Here is a 25,488-nt window from a genome sequence, read left to right on the forward strand (position 1 = left end):
CATTTTTTGTTGCTTATTGTGAATGAAAAACTACACCAAATAAAATCAGCTGAACTTTAAAAACCTTGACTTTAGAGTGTTGAAATATCTATCTCTGGAGGACTGTTAGTGCTGAAGCACTGTTGAAAATTTTCACAAATTTAAAGTTAGCAGTAAGTTGATGTAATTAAAGCAGAGCTTTGGCTGATGAATAGCTACAGTGTCCTCATCTCAAAACATTACTTTCAGAATTTGCAAATGCAAAACTGAAGTATATTCATTTTGTTAAAGATGCACCAGGAAAGCCAGAAATGAGAATGAAGATTTTTGACCTTTCGCCTACAGTACAAATGTCTCTATGGAAATTATATGTATGAGGCAATCAAAAGTACAGCCATGGAGTTTAGTCTGTATAATGTAGCCTGCTGTCAAAGTTACCATATCTGTTGCAACATCAGCTACTTGTGTTCCAGGGCTACAAGCCAGCTTGCCCTTAAAACACACACATACAGTGAGATGCACACACATACACACAGACACACAGGAACACACACAGACACACTTGCAAAATCAATAATCTTCAGTCTCACTTGACAAACAAGCACACCAGAGCCTCTCTGTGGTATGAGGGTTTTCCATCCTGCCAAGTCTTGGTTCCAAAACTTGTGTATAAAGTTGCATCTTCTTTTTTTTAAGATGTTAAAAATCCAAAAGTTTGCTTACAGACTTGTGCCCAAACTCAGCTTTGTTCCACAAACAGGAATAGAGTACAGATATACTGTAGTAGCTCCAAGTCAGACTTTCACCTTTGAACTACAAAGACTGTGTAGGGCTCAGTGCCAAAACAAATACATTCTGTCATTTATAATTACTTTCAAATCATTATAAAATCCTGCTAGAGGTTTTAATGACTTTGAAAGTTTTTGTTGAAATAGTGGTCAGAATTATAATTAGGGCCGGGTCACATTAGATTTATCAACAAACTTAAGACAAGAATTTTGATAAGGAATGCATACTACGCATAGACATGCGTGCACAAAAAATAAAACGAGAAGAAAAGAGTAGTATTGATATGCCAAGCACAACTCTGCATAGCAAAAGAAACTCTATTATTGCTAATAAACTGTGATGTGTGATATATAAACCCTCTGCTTGACTCACCCATGCTAACGTCCAGAGAGAAGGGGTCCATAGTGAGCGGTCTCTGCCAGACAGACTAGAATTCTGTCTTCCACTCTCAGGTGATAACTTGTTCTGGAGATCAGAGAAGGTCTATGTATGTCAGACTGTTCTCCCAACAAACTCTTTTTTAATCTTTTTTTTTTTTTTTCCGGGCTAGCTCACTTGCAAAGAATGGACAGTCCCCTGATGCAGATCAATCTGTTTAGAACTCTCCATTCTGGGCATTAGGAAATCCTGGCTTTCTTTGGGTCTAAAGCAATCGAAAGAGAGCAGTGCATGGCTAAACTCCTAAACAGGACTTTCTCATGCTTGCTGGTACCTTCCAGGACAATGCCACTGGTGATAGGGGTTTGTTTTTACTATTTTTTATGCTTCAACACCACTTTGTGCTGCACATGCCATCATACAAGAACACAATAATGAATATTATCAGGGCTTCACACACTGGTGGTGCATGCTAATTTGTATATATATAAAACCATACCGGTACTACAAAATGCAAAATCCAAAATGCAAAAAAAAAAGAAAAAGAAAATGAAAATCTCCCCAATGAACAATCAACAAAGACTCAAATAAATGAATAAAAAAAATATTGCTAATATTCAGTTTCACATCAAAAGCTAAACCTTATATCGAAAAATAAAATTTCCACCATTAAGGCAGTGGACAGGTCATATGTCAAACAAGTTTGCAGTCTTGGAATGATATGAAACATCATTCCATCATATAAATTGTGGCACAAGGCCATGGACATGTATGAGCCTATTTGATGTTTAGACATCTCAGGGTTAGCAGTTCAGTCCCTGAACTGTAACGGCCCAGTTCAATGAGCTTATTGTGTCTTTCTAGAGTTCTTGTTCATTGTTACCGTGTTCATTTTCAGAACTAGATTATACTCTAAATCAAGGTAGTTTTTCCTTCCTTCCATCAATTTGGTCATTTGGGTCATGTTCATTCCCAGCAGTCACTTAATCCATAATGAATTTGCTTTTAATATTTGAGATTCTTGCTGTGTCAAAACCTATTCGCTCTCAACATCCATAGAGGTGTACAGTTAGATCCACCTTTTTACCACTGTACACCATTATCAATATGTGACTGAAGTCCAGACTTTTAACTTTTATTCAGAATCAGAATCAGAATACTTTATTGATCCCTGGGGGAAATTATTTTTTGTTACAGTGCTCCATTTTAAACCAACATTAAGACAAGACAGACAATACGCTAACTAAGAATAGTACATTAAATACATATATATATATACATACATACATACATAAGTCACTTATAAATAAATATTTGGAAAAGAAACATGTGTAGTTGTAGCAGCAAACAGTGTGTTAAGTGGATGTCAAGGGATTTTACAAAAATGTTGCAATGTAATGAAGTTTAGGCATTACATAAATTATTCACAATTCCCACATTTTTTAAGGCTCAAAATTAATTGGATACACTACCATAATTTTAATTATTGGGATTGTTTTAATATATGGATGAAAATCCTTTGCGCTCAATGAAAATGCTCTAATCTCTGTTAGGACTTTCCTATAGCCACCATTAGTTTCTTCTTGTTTGTATGTCTTTCTGCATTAAGTTTTTCTATGTAATATGAAATTGAAAAGCATGCTCCACAGCTGAGATCATGGCTGACATGGCCACTGGAGAATATACAATCTCTATGACTTAAGAAACCCCACATTTACCCTCTTCTCCATGCTTTTTGCTTCCTATCATTCTGCTACAAGTTATTCTCACTTTCATCCTCCCAAGTAATTTTTAGATGGATACAGGTTCTGTGAAGATTATGTGTGTGTGTGTGTGTGTGTGTGTGTGTGTGTGTGTGTTTTCTTGTCAATTGTCAAGTCTAATATTGTTCATCTTGTTCTTAAGTGTAATCAGTGGTTTGCCCTGACATCTCTTTGCGCTTCATATTTAAAATTGCAGTTAAAAATCTATATAACTCAGCACTTAAGATGTTATTTCTGCTTCATTTCTCATGAAAAAACAAGTCAGGAAGCTTCACCTATAATACTGCTAATTAGTCAATTGTGCGATTGTCAGCAATTGTCAGTAATTGGCCAAAAGTGTTTTTAAGCAATTTAATCCTAAGTGGCAGTAATTAAAAACATTTTGTGATATTCACATATTCACAAATGTCTCATACTTGTCAATCAAAATATAGATGAATATATTCACCATGCAGGGAAATAACAATTCTTCACTTAAAAATAATACAGTTTAAGTATAAAATATTTCATGCATATTCACTTTTAATGCATTTTCAATATCTCCCCTTGCTCCATCCAACAATATAAAGAACTCATTCGTTAATACTGATAATGCTTGCCATGTGTCTTTACTGTACCTTATGTCAAATAATTTCTCTGCTCTTTCATCAAAAGTATATAATTATCTTATAGCTGCTGCTATCAGCTCTGCTAATATTTTTTGCAAATTCTTTGCATCCACACTACTGAAGATGCTCCGTATACAATATCTTTGTCTGTCGATATTTTTTAAATGGAAACTTACCTAGTAAAATACATATGTGCATGTGGCACCTATGCTAATGATCCAAACCCTGGAACCAGCACCTCCTTGCAAACTTCCGCAAAAATTCTATTACATAACATTAAAAAACAAAAGTTTGAGCACGCAATAATTGTAATAGTCTGGCCTAAAAAATAAAATCAAAAGTACTCTACTACTTTATATTTTTGGACTATATCAATATCATAAACCAAATGAACTAACCTGTCTTTTCTGCAAATTACTGGGCAGCCAGTTATTAATTCACCCCATTGGATGAACTGCCGTGAAAAAACAAACAAACAAACAAACAAACAAACAAACAAACAAAAAACAAAACCCTGATTCATGATGCTACTAAACTATGCACTAACTTTTGATAATTTATTTCATGCCATCCTGTGGTTGATGTGCTATATATTACCTTACCTTTAACGCCCACATTCTGACCTACAGCTTGACTTGGAGGTCACACCCCTTTGCACGGTCACTGGGTAAATATTTCCTTCCTGATTCAGCAAAGCAACGTCAGCTGGGAGGGACAGACTGGCTTTGGATTTCAGGGGCTGAGCCAGACAGACTTGTTTGAGGAAAAAACACAAAACAAAACAAAAAAGATGATAAAAGAAGCAGTAAAGGCTGGTTGGTTGTTTTCTTAATGTACCAAGGAGTGGGATGATTGGCCCAAGGAAGATCTCTGTATGTCAATCTTCTTAAAAAGCAAGGTCCATGCTGCTTCAATTAATTTCTGGCCTTGAGGGATTCTTGACCATTGCTTGGGGCTCCAGAAGTACACACACACCACATGTGAATGTAGGAAATTTGAAACCGTTTAAACAAATCAGTGAAGAATATCAGTTACTTGGATTCCTGCTGTCATTCAGTCTCTTACCCTGCTGCACAGGCATTCGTCTCCATTTGATTGACTATGTTGTCGTTTGCAAAAGTAGGAAGAAAGAGAGAGACATTTCTCAATGTATTAAGACAAAGTACTTGCACATTATTTCTCCTAGCATAAAACCACGCTGCAAAATTATTGCAATCACATGTAGCTGGCTTTTAAGTTGAATACAGCTAATAAGCTATTGGCTGTCTGTAGGACCTCTGACATTTGTGTGAGTGCATGTGGATCTGTCTAGCAGACATGCACGTGTAAAACACAGATGGTCAGATGTAATAAACATGGCCAGTGTTTTTGGCTCACATAAAGGGCATGGCGCTGGGGTTTTATTTCATCACAGCCTTGGGGCATTAATGTGTTCATCCAGACTCTCAAGTGGTCTTTATGAGGGAGAGGAGGGAAGCCTGTTTCCACCTTGTTTGAAATCTTTTTTTTTAAACAGGGTGTGGCAATAGGGAAGTGCTGGAATAACGGAGGCCATGGGGAGTAGGGAGGGAATTAAGGTGGCTTCCAATTGGTGCCGGATGTTTGAATAGGGCAATATGACAGCAAGGGCCTTGTGACAGAGGCCTGTTTAGAACCTCAGTTGAGCAGGCTGCACTGTGAAGCAAGTAACCACATCTGTTTTCACTCAAAACAATCAGAGACCAGCACTGCAGGCAGCTTGTGCCTGTTATTAAAGGCTTTCTGGGGCCTGCTGAGGGACGACCTAGACGCAGTGATTTATCCACTCTTTGGTGAGTGGATGAAGACAGAGTGTGATGTATATGGACATGGAATTCCAATCAGTGAATCTTGCCAGGACACCTACCCTGAAAGCATGATGAATTGAGGCCGTCTTCTGCAACAGTATGAAACTGGTTCTCACATTCTGGATTAGAGAACAGATTTCACTATTAATGGCTGTATGTCAAGATTGTTTTCTGTCATTGCCCATAGTGTCTTACATGGTTCAAATCCAAAGATATGAAGGGTAGGTCGGCAAATCTTTTGACATTCGCTGCTTACTTATTGTTATAAAAGCAACAGCGTGAAAAACGTGCCTTGTGGGGCAGTGTTGCCTTATACATGTGGCCTGATGTGTACAAGGCGACACTGCCAGGCTGTGGCTTACTCAGCAGTCTAAAGTTTTTCAAAGCTTGAATAAACAGCTTTGTCTCAGCAAATTACCTTCCAGTTGTCTCTTTTAGACATTTGAAGGTAAAACTCATGGAAACCAAAAAAAAAAAAAGATTCTGTGCATTTCCTTAAGACCCAGTCTAGTTAATTGGAATCCCAAAGTGGGCTTTTAAATAATTTGAGGAGAGCCCTCTGGAAGATGAATAATTCACAGCAGCATGATGAAGTCTCTAGCCAGCTGGGTGTTCCATTAGTAGACTCACTACTCGACAGCTCTATTGCACAGCGGTTCTAGCAGAGGGACGGAGTGCTGGGGAGATGAGTGTGTCTCTGTGAGGGGAGTGTAGGAGAGGGGGGAGGGGGATCATCCCATCCTCACTCTGCCCACTTCAATTACATCAGCCACAGGCTCCACACATCAGAATCAGGCACCGTCTGCCTCTTTTGCTTCAGACAAGTTTGTCTCCACCACACCCAGCACGTGCCAGCCATTCAGCATTTGCTAACCAACCTCAAAGGACCCCAGTGCTGGGCATGTGAGGAGAAGAAGAGGGTGGGGGGGTGTAGTAGTGGTGGCGGAGAAAGGTTTGCCCACTGAGCACTTCACAGTGCTGAGTCTTGACATCTAATTCTTCTTGCTATAGAACCCAAATAGACAGTTTTAGGTGTGAAATGGCTGCTGAAGTCAGTAGACCTGTTCTCGTCCAGGTAGTCGCCATCACTGGGAACAGTTCTTTGGGACAGACTGTTGAAAAATGCTGCTGTGGCATCATTACCAGCTTAGCTCATATAAACTGTGCTGCCAGAGGGAGGTATTAAAACGAATGGACATAGCAGATCAAACTCGCTAGCTGTGAGTAAAATCTACTTTCTTCTGAGGCATCAAGGAAAATAGGATTTTCTGCTGGGGATATCTGCCTGGTTACTGTCTCTCCCACATGCCAATTATTTGTGAACTGGTAACCATGGTTTGAAATGTGATTCAGACATTTATCTCTCAGTGAGTTGCTATACCATACAGGTACACACGCATTGCCAGAATTCCATTCATTATAAGAAATAATGCAGAATTCCAGTGCACCCTGTGGTGCCCTATAGTCATCCTTGTGTTCTGAGGATGGTTAGTCTATCCATTCAAGATATCACTCAGATTAACCTTGCCTGCATTCCCAAGGCCCGTCTCCTTGTCTATACATAAACCCTGTCAACTCTTCCCTGAGTGACAGAGTATGCAGCCTTACCTTGTGCTGCCAACCACCCACATTCATAACATCATCACCTTCACTTGGCCATGTCACTCCTCTTGTGGGAGAAGGATATCCTCCACCCTTCCCCTCAAGGACAGCTGGGTAATGGTCCTCATCCTGACTTCTAGCTGGGATGCAATCACCTGTCGTTCTTGTTCTGTACGGCACAACCCAGAAGTGAAAGACAATACAAAAGGGGAATAAGTTGTTTTATTGAAGGGAGGCACATGCATTGCAGGGAACTGCAGTTTAGGTTTGACATTACATTAATTATCATTCCACATGCTTATGTATCAGTACTCTCATTTTATTGTACCTTGTTTGTTTTTTTAAATAATTTTTCCCTTACATGTTTTTTCCTAACATGGTGAAGTGGTAAAAGATGTTTTATACTGTTTCTTTATTATAAAGAAGAAATTGTTGCTTATACTTTTTTTTATATATAAAAAAGATGTTTAATTGATATTTTATTTCAAGTAAATAAATAAAACTATCGCTTGTTGCTTATACTTTTATTCTAACTGTCGGACTTGGAAAAACTCTAAAGCTTGGTGCAGCTTTCACTTGCTTCTAGATACTATTTAGTTACTGTAAAAAGTTTGAATTAAAATGAGCCTCACTGAACCACAGAATAAAACTTTTTAGTAGTTGCCTCAAGCTTATATACCAGGCATGCTGCATGCTACCTGCCAAGCATAAAGCTGAGATCAAAAGAAGCCAGTGTCTAATGATGGTATTCAAAACCTTAGCAAGATGTAGAGATCAAAAGATTATTCCTAGAAGGAAGAGTAGGTATATAGTGGACTTTAAATAATCACATGCCAGAGAAGGCATAGCTGTGTTCCTCTCTGTGGTGTATGTGCAGAGAAACAAGTACAACAAGTTTTATATTGTACATGGCAATTATTTTTCTCCATTTATCTCTTAAACAAAATTGCACTTGCAGAATACAGTTTTTTTTTCTTTACATCATTCTTTATTTTATTTTATTTTTTTTGTTTTGTTTTAGTACCTTTTCTAGTGATGGGTAGTTGATGCCAGACATGGATTCTATAGTTTAATGGTTTATCACTATTTACCAGTAAATTGAAACAATACAGACCATCACCATACAGATCTTCCTCTTTAAGCTGAGGACTCCTGCGTTGTGTAAGTCTAGACTAGACTCTGATTAAAATTTAACATCTGCCAAAGTTCTGTAAATCTTTCATTTTCCTCTGGGGCACAGCGTGATGACTCTAGTGAAAACTAATGAACATATAATGAGCTGCAAATAGCTCTCCAAATGGTCTGGTTCCTACACTGCATCCTGTGTCCCTAGATTCATCTCAGCTAAAAAAAAAAAAAAAAAAAAAAAGTCAAAACAAGTAAACAAGATTACTTCATCTGATCACAAGCAGAGTGATAGGTGAAAGATAGACAATGGTATGATAATAATACCCAAGATACTCAAGATTTGTGACACAATGTTATATAGCAAACAATCCTAATTTGGATATGACTGAATTTGTTCTCTTTTGTGACTGCGAACCTCTTGGCTTATAAAGCAAAAAAAAAAATCCAGAATATAAAAAGAATGTAATTCCTTAAATCTTCATTAATCACAATGATGACAGCATATCGATAACTAAGAGTGCTTTACCCTATTGAGACTGCGTCTAAAATCTCTTAATCCATCACCAGCTTGCTGTATTCCAAATTCCCAAATAGTCAGCTCTTGCATATGATGCAAGCGGCTTTTTTAAAGGGTTTGAACTCCCTCCAGCACTAGGCAGAGAGTGAAAATGACAGAGGGATAACAAAATGTAGAACAGGGATAAAGAAAATTGCTTTAATTCATGTGTTACCTTCTCCAGAAGCCTACCTAAATCTTCTGTCTGTTAATAAGAAACACTGACGTAATGCTGACTACTGGTGGAATATCATTTCCATCACAAATCTTTTACATGCAACCCCAATTTTTAAGCTCTTGCCTTTGAATGAAATGTCAAGTGTAGGCCTTAGCCAAAGGACCTCGCCCTCAGAGCCGCTACTGACCAGCAAGAGTTCAACAATTCTCCTATCTATTATTTGACTACATAACAAAGGGAATTAAAGAAGTCCTCACTTCTTTCTTCTCACTCACACACACACACACACGCACACACGCACGCACGCACGCACGCACACACACACACACTTTCATTTAGTTTTAATCTGCACAAAACAGCTTCCAAAAGGTCTTCCTCAGCCAGTCATTATGATTGTCAGTATGTGAGTATGTGACTGCTAATTCAGCACTTTCCCTGTCAGCAGCAGCATGTGACTTTTCACATTATTTTCCAGTGACTATATAAACCACTGCATGCCAGAAATAGGGTACCTGTCATGTGATGGCAGAAGCCAATTCAAATACTGCCCATGCATCATCATCACTTGTGAAGATGCTCGACGCATACCCATGCAGCAGATTTTCCACAATAAATTGTGTCCTGTGGCCCTATTACTCTACTCATGCCAAGCTGTTGAAAACCTTAATGAAGCTATTGTATTTGTCAGGTGGTTGTTTATGTGAGTATGAGGGCACTCTGCCAAGTTATGTGATGCTGTTAATGTTTGCGTTAGTGCCTGTTACATTATCTGTAAGTCTTGTATGATTAAACTGTGGTGCATTCACGTAGGTACACTTGTGTTACCTTATTTTGATGAATGTGTTTAGGAACCTGGACTGATCTTGGATGGGTAAAGGCCCCTTGATTTTCTCTGTGCTTGCTCACGTTTTGATTTATGCTTATACAGCTGGGGCAGGGACCCATGCATTAGCTCTTTAAATAGGCCCCAAAGGCTTAAGGGTGCCACTGGAAATATGCAACACTCACCCTCCTTGTTTTATGTTTTTTTTTCTTCCCTTCGGTAAATTTTCAATTTTTTTTTAGAATCCTCAAAATGTTCACGGTACTATTTCAGTCCCCTTAGTTTGACTTTCATTTACATCCATGGACAAAATGAAAACTGAGCAAGACATGCATGAAGAGTAAAGAATGAATTCAAACACAGCATTTTCTCTTAAGGTAAAAAAAAAGAAAGAAAAGAAAAAAGTTTTGATTGATTGGAGAAAACCGAGAAAACTGGCAGCAGACTAAAATACCCACCTCTGTGGGACCCAGAGAGTGTTCTTTAATCTTCCCATGAATCAAACATAAATTGCTCTCTGCAGTGGTTTAGGTGCATCAGACTGAAGAATTAGTATCCCTGTTTATCTTGCTGAACTCAAACATCAACAGACAAAAATGTGCACTGGATTTTCTTGTTTTATCAAATTTCTGTATATTTGTGTTAAATGTGCACTGAATTCACTAAAAACCTGCCAATTGCCTCTCTAACTATATCACATGTTTTCAGTTTCAGTAGAGATGCTCCATTTTCCATTTTCATTTTTGTTACTTTTCTTTATCTTTTTGTCTATCAGTCATTCAGTAAGAAAATCCTGTGTTATTAGAAGGATGATTTACAAAAACTGGTCATTTTTGTCTCCACAATTGCAACTATATTCAAAATTTGTGTTTTGAAGTTCTGTGCACATAAAGAGTGGAAAAGGAATGATTTTAACAGACACAACATCCTGTCATATAGGCCAACATAAAGAGGGTTAAAAAGATGAAGGTGATGAAAGGGAAAATAAATAAAACGAAATAATTATGATATTTTTTTTTCTTTTACACACTATTTTGTCCTTGTTGATTTAGATCATTCACACCACAAGCCCTTATGAGTACTCTGCCCAACTGGGACCAAAAGGAGCAGTTGAGCAGATCACAAAAATCTACCAAAAGTGTGTAAACAGACAGGAAGTGAGGGCTTTCCTGTAGTGTAAAACTGAAAGTTCTGGAAACGGTGCAACATGGATATTCCATTTGCACACATGCTGCAAGCACATGATGCAAGCACAAAACAATCTGTAGTTTATACTGTGGGCTTTTAGGGCATGCTCGTAACAGAGGAAAGTAAGTAAATCCTGCTTGAAATTGCTTTTGATTTTCTCTTGATAAGTAAATTGTTACATTACTCAACCTATGCCTCCCTCTTTTCTGTTCTCTTTTCTTATTTCTCTCTGTTTTCTTTCAATTTCCTGCTGTACTCCTCACAGTCTATTTTTCACTTTAACCTCCATCCATTCTGGTTACAGCAACCAACCTGAAAGCTGCTGATAAAGTCATCATCATTCTCCTTTACCCGTTCCCTCCCTCTGATACCTCTTGACAGCTCTTCTCTTCCTATAGTAAATGTTTACTTTCCCAGCAAATGTGCACAGACTGTTGGGAAGCTGACAGCCACCTGCTTGTATGGCAAATGCCCCCTGAAGAGTTGTACTTACAAGCACTGGTATCAAATACATAAGACATTATTCAGATGAGGGCGTGGGGTGCCGTGGGATTGCATTCAAAAATTACATCCTGCAGAGACTCTTAAGGAGGAGCGTGGATAATGAACATTCACAGACATCTACACTGTGCCTGTAGCACTGTGGTGTGTCTCTGCCAATCCTGTACAGCTGTGTTTTTGCATGCATGACTGAGTGAATTGTTGTCCTGCCCTGAAAATGTTGTGCAAGCGGTAAGTGAATATCTGAAATGCTCCGAAAATGAAATCAGTGCCTGTACCAGACATGAAAGGAATGCTTAACTCTGTATACTTACATCAAGTTATGTTGTCAACAACTATTTTGATAAGAGGCAGCATGACATACAATACAAGCTCCTTGTTTAAGGTGAGAAGTCTCTTTCTATCAGTCCAGTAGTCTTTTTGATATTATAGCTTTTCCGTCTTTGCCAAACATGATGTTATTTTTCATGTCAAAAAGCAAAAACTAACATTATTAACATTATTTCTCAGACTGCACGTCCTCCATTCCACTCCTCGACACTTCTCTCATCTTAGTCACTCTTACTAGAGATGTAAGTGTAAGGGGCTAGTTAAGGATTAGGCCAACTTTCACAACATGGCACCATGTGACAAGATATAAAACTTTTTTCTTTATTTGCACAGAGATGCAAAGAGAATGTAATTGTTTAAACAACTAAATCAACACATATTTGTAAAGGATGCAATTTTTAAAGTCCACCTCTCCCCATGATTTGTATATTCCAGCTGTGTGCCATACCTGTTTCATGTGTCGAAAGTAAAAATAAATCACATGCTATTATTTGTTGTATGAGTAATTGCAGTTCTCTGTGTGTTCTCTGTTTGGTTTCTGTGTTTAGGCCTCAGTCTATTTGTATTTCCTTGCCTGGCGCATTTTTAAGCGTTAGTTTTCATGTCAGTGTTAGTGCCCTTTGCTTATGATCAGTTTTAAGTTGAAGGTTAGTTTTCTTTTGTGTCTAACTTTTATCTACAGTATTTACTGTCTCTCCCCAGCCTCCATGCTTGTAATTGTTTCAATTGTTTCCTCTGGTATCCTTTTCCCTTTTAGGCTATAGACCTGTGTTTCTCTCATGTATTTACTAGTTTGTCTTTGTTCCTGTGGCTCATGGTTGCTTACCTAGTAGGGCTGCCACAAACGATTATTTTGATAGTCGACTAGTCACCGATTATTTTTGCGATTAGTCGACTAATCAGATCCATTGGACGTAAAACGTACAGCTTATTGCACCAGCAGCATCTGCTCTTATATAACTAGCATTAGCTTACAGCTTTAAGTGTTTAAGGTATGTGCTAACTAAAAATAAAGAAAAGATGATAGTTTATTAAATTTTAATGAAATTTGCAGATTGTTTCGGTGAAGTTTAATAAACTCCTTGCTATCTAAAATATAACAGGACACCGGAGTATATTCTCCAGCATCTCACACTTCTGATAATCAGCTGTCTGCTTGACGTTTATTCAGCTGTGTAAAAACTATAACTTTAATCTCAGCCAAACCGATTTACTCAGGAACAAATAAAATACTAAAAAAGCCAAACAATAACATTTTTAATTTATCTAAGTGACTCATATATCATGTTTAACCTGAGTAGCGAAAGACGGCGGTGGGTTTGAAAACGATTTGCCGGGAGTCCGGTGTTCTCACAGCTCTAGTGACCTTGCCCCCGGCTAGCTATCGAGCTGGTGGGTAACAGACGTCTCCGAAAACGTCGGAGCGCTTTTGAAAATATGCGGTGTCTTGATAAACTGAGCAGATATTTGAGGTTTCCACAGCTACATTCTCGCCTAAAAATATGTTAAACGTTTATTTTGTGACCCAGAAAGAATAATAAGAGTAACATTAAAACTAACTAGCTGCCGCCATTGTTGGAAACTGAGCAGGGCCGCGCTATGAATTCTGGGACACAGCTTCTTCTTCGGGGTTTAACGGCAGCTGGCATCGTTGTACATGCAGTGCTGCCATCTTCTGTTTCAGTCCGTTATTACACTCTTAAATCCTGCTACTCATTCCTGCATCTTTTGGGATCTTACAAAGCTTCAAACGACGCGTCGACTATTAAATCAGTCGTCGACGATTTTGATAGTCGACGTAATCGTGACTAGTCGACTAATCGTGGCAGCCCTATTACCTAGCCTGATCATTTAGTGATCTTCTTGGTGTTTCCTTTGCAATAGTGGAATTTTTTGCCTAAGCTCACTTTAAGTTACTTTCTTTGGTTAGTCTCCTGTCTTTATCACTGCCCGTTACAGTATTTGCAAATTAATCACTCAATTTTGATGACAGGTCTTTTTCAAGTTTTTTTCTTTACAGTGTGTAAAATGTCACTGCTACAGTAGATGTCGGTAGATGGCAGACTGCAGTCAACAGAATTCTCTTCTTGTCCTTCTTAATTCAAGTGAATAATCCTAGCTACAGTGACCACTGTAGGACCAATAACTCTGACCACTGTTCATCTGTATTGAGTGTAGGCTGTCAGTTCACTGTTTAGATCATTGCTGAGGTTATCTTTAATTTTTCTGTCGGTAAGCACTGCTGGTTTTACTGGTTTTTGTTGGCTGTTGTTACGAAGCATTAGTGAAACTTTCTTTGAAGTGGATCTAACATAGCTGGACGCTTAGCGAGTAAAACTTCATACTATGTGTGAATGGAATCAAACTGTGTATGAGAGTACATACTTAAAAAATGGTAATCTTTAAAATAAAAATAACTCCTAAAGTATACTATACATCTGGCAAGTCTCCAGTCACGTAGATACAATGTGATTAGGCAGAATAGCGATACCCATCTTGGCCACTGTACTCAACATGGCACAGTGCAGCACGGAGGTTCTAAACTAGCACCCAAATCTGTGTGCTTTTAATGGTTTTAATTCATGGCTTATATTTATTAGAATGCATTCATTGTTGGATGTAATTATACACCAATGGATGTATGTTATTGTACATATTTATTTCTATTAAGTAACCTTGAAAACTTTATGACTCTCCCTATAATATTATTTAAAATGATAAATTGAATGAGGATATTTAACTGTGCAGTCCAGGGTTTTAATAAATGAACTGAATAATTAAGATTTAGGGCAGCAATAGCTAGAAATGCTTTAGTAACTCTGATGAGTGTGGTGTTAATTAAAACGAAACTAAATAAAACTAAACTAAACTAAAAATAAAAAATAAAAAACAAAACAGCTTAATTATTTACCCAACATGGCAATTTGTTATCTTAGTACAAATTAAAAATTGTTTGTTTGCTGTTACATATGATGACAGTGAAATTGTTGTATTTTTCATTTGTTTTTACATGTAACTTTAAAACGAATAGCATCATCATTTTCTTCAGTTTCTCTACTCGCCCACTCCCCCACTCATTCATTTACATTAATTGTGCTATTCTGTACAATTCCTTTGTGCAACAGAAGCCAGGCTGAATAAATAAGGTGCAGTGCTAAAAACAAAAAAAGAGTATCCTTTACTTTCTCAACCTGTATTGTGCCTGTGTTATAATTACTTGTTTATGAATATTTACTAACACATCAAGTTTTTCACCTGCAAAGTCAAACCTGGTTGGTGCAGTAATGTAGCTAACGTAATCAATACTGAAATCTTTTTTTTCTATATCATTGTTGCTCTTGTATGATGCACATAGCTTAAATCTCTCTTATAACATTTGCTATTCACATGAAGAGAGAAAAAGTGAGAGAGAGAGAGAGAGAGAGAGAGAGAGAGAGAGTGCCCGCTGCCTTCTTCCTTCAGATTCAGTATTGATTTGAATCAATATGACATATGCCGTAGAATCACTTTTCCATTCATCACAGCAGTGGATAAGAGTAATGCCAAACTCACCACAATTGATCACATTGGCAGAAGGAAAAAGAGAATGGCAAAGCACATCTCAAGTGCACTGCATACCACAGGCTGAGTCTTTGTAATATGATAGATGGATTTAAGAATGAATTAAACAGCAAGAATGGAACTAATGCACATAATCGTTATGGGATATGACAAAGATATGTATGCTATAAAAAATTGATTTATTAGGTTGATGTTATTTTGCAATTTTTATTTTCATGATCAAAATATGCTTTCATTTTCCGGAAGTTTAAAAGTTTACATTGATTTGCAAAGACTCATTCTATACGTAGGCTTCTTGCTTTTTGGTTTGTATTGACTTCAGTCATCTAAACAGAAGGATGAGGTTTCTGTGGTACTGGCAGAGTAAAATAAAGGGGTAAAGGGGAACTGCCTGTCCAAAAGCCAAGGTAAAAAAAAATAAACAAATAAATGGAAAAACGTGTGTTTCCAAGAAGAGGCCCACTTCAGAATGTGGCCATGTAGCCTCAGGAATTACATGAAGTTGAGGTTAAAAAAAAAAAGAGAGAGAGAGAAGAAGAAAGAAAATGCATATGGAAAATGGATGTGCTTAAAGGGACAGAACTAAAATGATGCTTTACATCAAAAGTCCTTTTTGCATTGATCCTATTCTACTATTTAACTTGAAACTTATGAGATATATATTATTTGTAAATGAGCTCATAGCTCGAAAATATCTACAGTATATGACAGAAAACTGAGCAGAGTGAAACAGAGATATAAGGAGTCGGGACAAGAGTCGCTGCTGCACCCAAGGGGGCCGGATGTTGAATCCTTTGGGAGGGCCAGTGTCTTTGATGAACACTGATTCTGGTAGATCTGTACTCGTGTTGTCTTATGCAGATTGTTCTGCTGTACCTTTATATGGCTATCACAGTCGTTTCATCTTATTTATTGCCTTTCCCTGTTTATTTGCACATGAAACAATCCTTACTAAGACACGCACAATTTATTGAAACATAGTAGCTGGAGTCTGAATGTCTTCTTGTGAGCCAAAGAAGTCAATCAAAAGTCAAATGTCAGTAGACAATTTCATCTGTAAATTCAGTTGAATGTTTTTAGTTCTGTTTCTCTGGTGAACTGTCTGTTTGAAAGTTGAATATTGGCAGACCATACGATACAAGCTTCAGTACTTGCATTCGTGGTCTATCGGCACATATGGAAATCAGGGCAAAAGCAGGTCAGATAGAGCCTGGGATCTTTAACCGCTCATTTGGGGAGATAATAGATTAACAAGAGAGTCCTTAATGTTTAGGCGAACCCAGGGCTTATTTGTGCCTTCTGTAACAAGACAGTAGCAATAAGAAAAACATAGCTTTTGTAGCAGCATGAAAGACTGAAAAAAGAAAACATAAAATGGCTGCAGAAAAAGGCTTCAACTATTAACTTACACAGTGGCCCCCTAACTGTGGATTTCTGTCTTCTAAGGGCAAAGCAAACAATACTGCATGAAGGCACTGAGGCAAGTTCACTACACTAGAGTCTACATGTAGTCTTTTCATAATAGATAATCCAATTGCACAATCATTGCGCAACTCATAATTTATGTTTCGGACCTAAGTTATATTACAGTCACCCTGTCGTTGCCTTTATAACACTCTCTCATTTTATTATAGTTGCATTTTCTTCTCCACTCTTCCAGCATTCTGGCACATATGTGCTTACTGTGATGATAGTGTGCAGATGACTGGGTCGGGGGTGCAAACCCCAACTGATAAAAAAGGTCAAATTATTGGAATTTCTAAAAACAATACCTTCCTGACATTTTCGTGGCCCTTCACCTTATCATATTAGGGTCATGAAGCCTAAACTTGAACCTGCTTACTTCACAGCATTTGGCTTGCAGCCACCTCAGATTAATCCAACAGCCTGCTGAGTTATTTTTAAGTGACAGCATATACAAGCAAAAATCTGCTTTTTTTCAGTGCAAAATGTCATGTTCATAGTAAAAGAAAGGATTAAACCTTACAATTTCCCTCAAACTGCAGTAAGTTGCAAGGTCGCCTTGCAGTGAAACTACTGAAAATAAAGTACTCTGCTACTGGAAAGAGGTACAGAAGTACTTACAGTCCTTATGACAGTACTTACGCCATTTTCATTAAGTGTATAACGTCAATACAACAGTGACTCTTCTCTCTTAATATCCATTTATCTCCATAAATTTTCTCTATTTAGTATACTGGACAACAGATAAAATCTTGCTTCTCTCAAAACAGTATAAAAAACTAGTATTTGATTGATTCACATAAAAATGTTACCTGTTGATTCATATTTTTCAAACTGTAACTTATTTTTGTTAGTCACATGCATGACCACTGAGCTCACAAACGAATCAGGCTAAGCAATTAAAAAGTATGACTTGGAATATATTGGGAATTATATATTTGTACATATTTATTTATACTTGTGGCCTGGTGTTACCCTTGATTAAAATCATAAAAATAAATTTCTTTCTTTCCCACAGTAATGTGGTTTTTAGGCCCGTATGATTTTCTTTTTTCTTTCTCACAAAAAGAGACATTTATAGGGAGTGCTGTGTGTGCCCTTGGTATATCACGGCATCTCCTGTGGCTATGTACAAAGTCTAAAATGTAACTGAGCATTTAAGCTGTTACATTGTTTTAAGGATATCTGCATGTCAAAAATAACACTCACTATGTAAAAAAAAACAAAACAATCAGAAATGTAGCATGCTCATTTACACTTTCCCAGCTAAAAGATAGCTGATGTTACAAAGAAAGATTTTTGAACTACTGTCTGTAGGCTTCCACACTGGCCTCCAGGTACCATGTTGTTTGTTTTCTTTCTCATTTTTTTGAAAGCTGATGTAATGAGACCAAGTACATTATCATAATGCAGAGTCTATGAACTAAGGACCTCCTTATACATGAGCTTTTTGTCAATCGCAACAACAACAACAACAACAACAACAACACATACCCTAAAGCACATGTTTTGTTTTGCTCTATCCATTTTATTGAACATACTTAACAAAATCTATTATATTGGAGAAGACTTGAAACTAGAAAATTAAACCATAAAGTCACATAGAAAATTTTTTGAAGTAATAAATCAACAGAGAGTAATTTCTATGTTTTTGTAACCGGAGAAGTCACTGTATTTTGGCCATTAGAAAGAATGCAGGTTTAAATCACTCTAGTATACATTATCTATAATACTTAATTTTGTACAAATCTTGCTCGATCCAACAAATAAGTAATTAAACATGTCTAGTCTGTAATTGTGTTCTCTGGTAAAATATGTTTTAGGCTGCAGAAGTAATGCTGAGTAACTCACACAATATTTAAACTTTAATTTCAATTAAATTAAACTTTAAGCACATTTTTATTTGTGTTTACAAAAACACTCATCCCAGTGACAATCCGCTTTGAGCAAGTACCTGCTGACAGAGGGGATGAAGACCTCTGTTTTAATAGCAAGACATCACTAGCAGAGCCAGGCTCAAGTATTGGGAATCATTTGTTGTGATCCTCTACATTCATAGGCAAAGGTGAAGATTTTTCTTGTAAAACAAAGGGGGCCTAACAAAAAAAAGTTTGGCAACCACTGGCATATTGCAAAGCTGCATGTCACGGTTCAAAAAGTAGAGAGAAACAAAATCTTAGCTTATTTGGAAATATTCCAAAGGTTTCTGGCTTTAGTCCAGAGATGATCAAAAACCTCTTGCACCTTTATGAATACCTCAGTTTAATTTGTTTCAAAAGTGTATGGTATTAAGTATTTTCTCATAGCTTAAGTTTTAAGTCTGCATTCAACAAGTTTAAATGAAAAATTTGAATTAACCCACAAACCAAAACCTTTACCAAAAATAGTGGCATTTGCTCACTAACAGATTTCTAATAGATGACAAATGGATGATTATCCCTCTTCACATTACAATACAATCAGTGCAAGACATTTAAGTACAATAGCTCTTAAAGACAGCCTGACAAATGAAGGAATCACTGAGAAACTCAACAACTTCAAAACCCTGTCAGAGCTTCTTTGTCTTATTCTAGCATTTATCCGATCTTATTGCCAAGAAAGAGAGGAAGACAACATAGCACAGACTGAAATGAAGCAACCACACCATAAGAATATGTATGACCTGCAGGACTTAGACCCCCTGCTGCTGACACTTTATTTTATTGTACTGTAGTTGAGAGCAGATTTGCATTTTGCTCCAATCAATTAAAAAGAGGAGGATAGGTTTTCCTCACATTCAGCATTGCTTTTAAATATGTGGTTGATCTCATACCCAAAGGGAAGTTATTATACAAAGAGTCATCCTTTAAACACATCTTTGATCTTCACTCTTCATTCCCACAAAGAATGCTTTAGCAGTCACAATAAATTAACATGAGACTAAAAACATCTGACACTGATGGAACCAAATTCAAAAGTGGTATTAGATTTTAATTACAGGGAAACCTTTATTGTTGTATTAAAAAATGCTTATATATGGAGCATGATTTGATGGGAGGTATTTCCCCCTTACTGGTCTACATTTCTTTGGATCGAATTATTTTTATCGATATGCAAATGAAGTTTAAAAGCAGAGAGGGTGTCTGCTGTTCCACAGAAGACGACCTGCAAGAGGGAGGCTCTGTCTCTGCCACTCTACTTTTAAAAACTCAACCACAAGCATGCCAGCAGTCTGAGAGCAAAGAGCTCAATTGGGACAATATGGTATTACGAGGTCTTTAAGATATGATTATTCAAAACCTTGAAAGTGAGAAGAAGGATTTTAAATTCCGTTTTTATTTTAACAGGTAGTCACTGACAAGAAGCTAATATGGGTGAATATAGATACAGTTAATTAGAAACTGACGGGAAAAAAATATGAAAAAGGGGCCTAAAATATTAAACTGTGACAGAGCTATGAGGTTGTAAGCACCTCTGGCAGAACATAAATAGCGTAACATGTAGCTTTAATGGTAAAGATGGCAATCATCAGCAAGCTTCCACTGCAACATTATTTCACATTGATGGAAAACACAGATACTACATCATTACTGCTTCTGAGCAAACCCCACTTTCCACTCAAGTACCATCTCTGTGAGTGAGACAAAGAGGGTTTTGTGCACAAAGCTGCCCTGCTGCCAAAGACAATACAATGTGGAAGCCGTACCTGTCTGCACTCTTCCTGACTTGTGGAAAGTGGCATTTATTTACAAGATAGGACTGGTCTTGGATCACTTTGGGTAATATGATTAATGCACCCACAGGCTTCACTTGTAATAATTAAAGGCTTGAACTGTAGCTAGGCTCTGGCTCCTGGCTATATTGTGAAGAGAAAAGAGAAGCGTTTATGTGGCTCTGTGACTCAAACTGTGTGCAATGAAAGAGCCAACTGTGCTGAAGAGTGTTGAAGGGCATGAATTCACATGTGCTCTCTTAGAAGCACATTCATATATCATATTGAAAGGCCTACACATGAGGAGATTGCATTCTAAATCAGACATGCATATGCACATGTTTTAGCACACTCTCATACAATAAAAACATCTGTGCTTTCTGCAGAGGTGGACTTTCTATCTTGATAATAATGCTTTGTTTTTAGCTTGACATCTGTGCAGTTGAGGATAAACCAGGATTGGGGTAGTTTTACATGAACACTTTTACAGTAGCACAGAAATAACCCGTAATATAAAGAGACCTATAAAATCCATACTTTTAGCAGTGAGAAACTGATTCTTGACTGGAATCTGTTTGACAGACAGTTAACTTGGATTGAACGATTATTGCCTGTGAGTGGAAATACTCCTCTGCGTCATAACATTTACCTCAAGTCATCATCAGGCAGATGAAGGCACAATAGCTGGCAGTGTATCTTGCTCTCTGTGCTGTGCCCTACTCTGTTATTAAAGATCATTAAACAGGCAAATATGACAGATGATGAGGAAGACAGCCCACCCCAAAAAGAAGCCTTTTAAAATCCCATCTATTTTTTGCCCACTCCACAAAACCAATTTCTGCTGCAGTATTAAGCTGTCAGTTGTAAGTGTGGCGCCACAGACTCACAGTCAGGCCCCAAAATATGGGGTCCAGAGGAGGGGAAGGGGGGTGTTGGGAAGCGGGATAGACTGTGGGTGAGTGTGTTAAAGTAAGCTCATGGTGCCGTTTGCTTTATGTCTTGCTGGGAATGGAAATGTGAACATGTCGCAATAAGTCACTCATAATTTTTACAGCACTCTCCTATTGATACTTTTTCCACATGTCCCTTAGACTTATAGTGCCGCTACATGTTTTTCAAAATCCTATGTTCTCAGCTGGCAAAGAAGCTGCTGCCTATCAATCCTTACATAAATAAATAAAAAACAACTGTAATGAGGGCTCTATTTATAATTCCTTATTTTTATGCCCTTCTCCTTTTCTCCGCTCTCTCAGCAACATTCTTTTACCAAATTACTGTCCTCCTTCCAGCTTTCTGCCATCTTCTTTGGTGTTAATCAGCCAAAGAAAAGCTTTGACTAATGGGCTGGGGGAGATTACCATCAGGCTATCACAAATTCAAGAGACAGAAATGAACATACATACACATATAAATTCACAAACCCTGTGATGAAACTGTGTTTTGATCTGATGCCTTAGTGCTTAATGTTTGACTGGAGTTATGCACATGAAGGAAAGGAAAGAACGCATCATTAAGAGAAAACATTGTTTGATATTAGCAGAATATGGAATAATAACCTCCATGTTGAAAGCATTACCATTTTTCTTAATGCTTATATCTCTTATACTGAGCACGCACTCTAGAGAGCAATTTTTGAAAGTGTAAATATTAACAACAAAATTATACCATATATAACAAATTATCAACAATACAAAACAGCAGCTGGTGTACAATGATTATTTTTTAGTTTTCCAAAGTGTCATAGTTACAGTTATAGCGTCATGGTGTTGAGTTAGACAATAATTGGTAAAGAGAGCCATCTTGTGAACATCTGCATGAAGCGCCTGGTTTGGTTAATCAGACCATTTGACCATATGCCAAATGAAGAATATAGTTACACCTGGGAGAAAATTGCATTGTCAGGTGTGGAGAATAAATACGGCACATTGTTAAACATTGGTTTGGAGAACAAAATTACATTCAGTTACAAAGATGCACTCAAGCATATAGCTGGTATGTTTCTTTACCGATACCAATCTCTTGCAATGTGTTCTTGCAATTTCTGTGGGGACAACTCACCTTTAAGAAAACAGTAGCCATTAAAAATATGAAATGTATTCACTTTAATGTTGGTATAGGTAAAACAGGGTACAGAGATGGAGTATGTCTCGAAGCTTAGTTAGCTATAGTAGACTTGCACCCTCTAGTGGTTGCAACAAAAACCACTGTTGGTAGCATTTTGTTTGACTGACAACTACAGCAATAATATTAACTTCATTTATGCAATACTTTTCATGACATATTTTGTTGAAAAATGGTCCATAGTACAATGAAAGTTTTTCTTACTATCAAATATGATAAAAAATTCAGCCTATCCTGTTACATGCCATATTTGAGAAGCCACTAAAACAAACCTAAAATAAAATAAACAAACAATAAAAACACATTGAATAAGACAACTAGTAGCAATTTTGAATGGTATATATTTCAATTTCACAATATTATGAAATAAAACAATTTTTAGGGGCAGAAATGCTGTTTTCACTGAAATTTCATCCTGTCACAGGCTGGGTCTCTGACCCAGCATTTTGAGTTTATTCTGTATCTTTGAATCTCTTCTGTTAGTATTTTAGGTGCCAAGCTGGTGTTATTATGTCTATGTTTCCATGTTTTCCGGTTTTGTCATTGTGTTTAGTTTCAGTCAACTGTTTCCCCATGTGTTCTCCCTTCCCCTGATCACCTCATGTGCATTTAAGTCCTCTGTTGTCTGTGTTTCATTGTCAGGTCGTCTGTTATACTTACCATAGTCTCCACAGTCTTCATCATAGTTTCACAGTGTTTCATAGTTTTTCTTAGTTTCACATTACTGCTGACTTCCAGCCAAATAAAGGCTCGGTTTTTGTTCTAACTGCAACTCCACTCTCTACATCTGCTTCTGGATACAGTTCACAACACATTGGCGTACCCCGCCACGACACATCCTGCATTGTGCAAATATGACACCTTACCCCACTAATCCATTTTCTTTAATTTTGTGACTAAGACTTTTATGTTGAAAAATATTCTACACATAACTAAAAACTATTCTGAAATTGTCACAAGTTACCTTTTGTGATGTGAATTTTTTTAATTTGTCTTCTTAGATAGTCGAGTTTATAGGAGGACTTGATTTTTTTCATATTTTAATTACCCATTACTCGGGCATTTTTTTTAATGTATCATTTATTTTGACAATGCAGACATAAGGCATTAATACTGTTCAAAACAATTTTATTAGCAAAATACATGATTTTTTTTTCTTAATTTACATTATTTTGTTTACTGAGATCATAAATGAAAAAAAAAATCACTGAATGTGGAAGAAAAAGCAAAATGAGAAAAGCTAATGCAATATTGTGTGGCAGTTAGATTTCAGGTTGAGGGTCTTTGAATGTTTACTGCATGAGGGCTAAGGCTGAATTTCATTTTCTCTTTACCTGAAGGAGCAAAGTATTAAAATTACCCCACAAAGCCAAAGGAATTAGTACACTGTATAATGAAGAGTCTGCAGTTATATTTTAGGCACAAGAAACTTCTTTAAAAAACTTCTTACCTAGGCATTAAGTACATTTGGTAGAGAAGGTTATATTAAACTAAGAAGTGACGTTCTAATCAGTTCTCCTGAAAAGAAAAAAAAAAAGTGCAAACATTCCTGGAAGATTCCTAGTATGTCATGGATAGTAAGATAGTCTAAAGACAGTCTGTGAAGTCCTTGTCTTTTCCTGGTGAGCACCAGTACAAAAACAATGTATTCTTAGAAACAAATTTATTCTTTGAAAAAAAAAAAGTACCATAAGACTTAATATATCTCCTAAAACAGGGCACCTATTGTAGTTGCTGACCTCAAATTTGCAAGTAGAGCTTACATTTGGATTATGTTTTTATATTTAGTCCTTAAACTTAATCTTAGATCATTAAACACCCCTAATGCAGCATCCGGAGGGAAAAAAAAACTTTCAAATATTCATTTATTGTAATTTGTTAGACTCTCCTTGTCTTAATGACAGAGTTTAACTACTGAAAAGACTGTTAATGTACACAGTCTGGATTTTACTGGCCTTCCTTCCTGGCTTCAAATACTTTATTTGACTTTATTGCATTACTAATGGTCTCCCAGGTTCCACCTCTTTGGCTGCAGCAGCTGTGTTTCTTTCAGTCTGTACAGGGAGTGCAGAATTATTAGGCAAATGAGTATTTTGTCCACATCATCCTCTTCATGCATGTTGTCTTACTCCAAGCTGTATAGGCTCGAAAGCCTACTACCAATTAAGCATATTAGGTGACGTGCATCTCTGTAATGAGAAGGGGTGTGGTCTAATGACATCAACACCCTATATCAGGTGTGCATAATTATTAGGCAACGTCCTTTCCTTTGGCAAAATGGGTCAAAAGAAGGACTTGACAGGCTCAGAAAAGTCAAAAATAGTGAGATATCTTGCAGAGGGATGCAGCAGTCTCAAAATTGCAAAGCTTCTGAAGCGTGATCATCGAACAATCAAACATTTCATTCAAAATAGTCAACAGGGTCGCAAGAAGCGTGTGGAAAAACCAAGGCGCAAAATAACTGCCCATGAACTGAGAAAAGTCAAGCGTGCAGCTGCCAAGATGCCACTTGCCACCAGTTTGGCCATATTTCAGAGCTGCAACATCACTGGAGTGCAAAAAGCACTATGCCAAAAGCACAAGGTGTGCAATACTAAGAGACATGGCCAAGGTAAGAAAGGCTGAAAGACGACCACCACTGAACAAGACACACAAGCTGAAACGTCAAGACTGGGCCAAGAAATATCTCAAGACTGATTTTTCTAAGGAGTTAACAGCCCGTTTGCCTGTGTTACCGAATAAACGGACAAACTGAGATCCAACCGTCTGGTTCTTGTGAACGTTACACTGGTGTCAGAAGTGAAGAAAGAAAAAAAAAAAAAAACGAAAACGCCGACACCCTGTTGCTGGCGACGCTTACCGTCACGAGACACGAGGATGTTGCCGGGCAAGATTAAGAAGGAGACGGAGGACAGGGAGGTTCGTCCGCGCTCGCCTGCCCATAGAGTGAGGGAAACGGCGCTGCGGCTGTCTGCTGAGGCTGGATTTTCTCCAGGTTTGAC

General features: G+C 37.4%; 1 long non-coding RNA gene across 1 annotated transcript in view; it reads right to left on the reverse strand.

Moving 5' to 3' along the window:
• Positions 1-1,157: 1,157 nt before the first annotated feature.
• Positions 1,158-25,488, reverse strand: part of LOC143419688 (uncharacterized) — a 46,820-nt gene continuing 22,489 nt past the window's right edge. Inside the window, exons 2-5 of the long non-coding RNA XR_013099699.1 lie at positions 6,990-7,114; positions 4,120-4,270; positions 1,324-1,411; positions 1,158-1,233 (exon numbers count right to left, since the gene is read on the reverse strand). This is a non-coding gene — a long non-coding RNA (uncharacterized LOC143419688). The remainder of the gene's footprint in view (positions 1,234-1,323; positions 1,412-4,119; positions 4,271-6,989; positions 7,115-25,488) is intronic.

This window comes from Maylandia zebra, linkage group LG7 (genome assembly GCF_041146795.1).
Source record: "Maylandia zebra isolate NMK-2024a linkage group LG7, Mzebra_GT3a, whole genome shotgun sequence".
Taxonomy (NCBI): domain Eukaryota; kingdom Metazoa; phylum Chordata; class Actinopteri; order Cichliformes; family Cichlidae; genus Maylandia; species Maylandia zebra.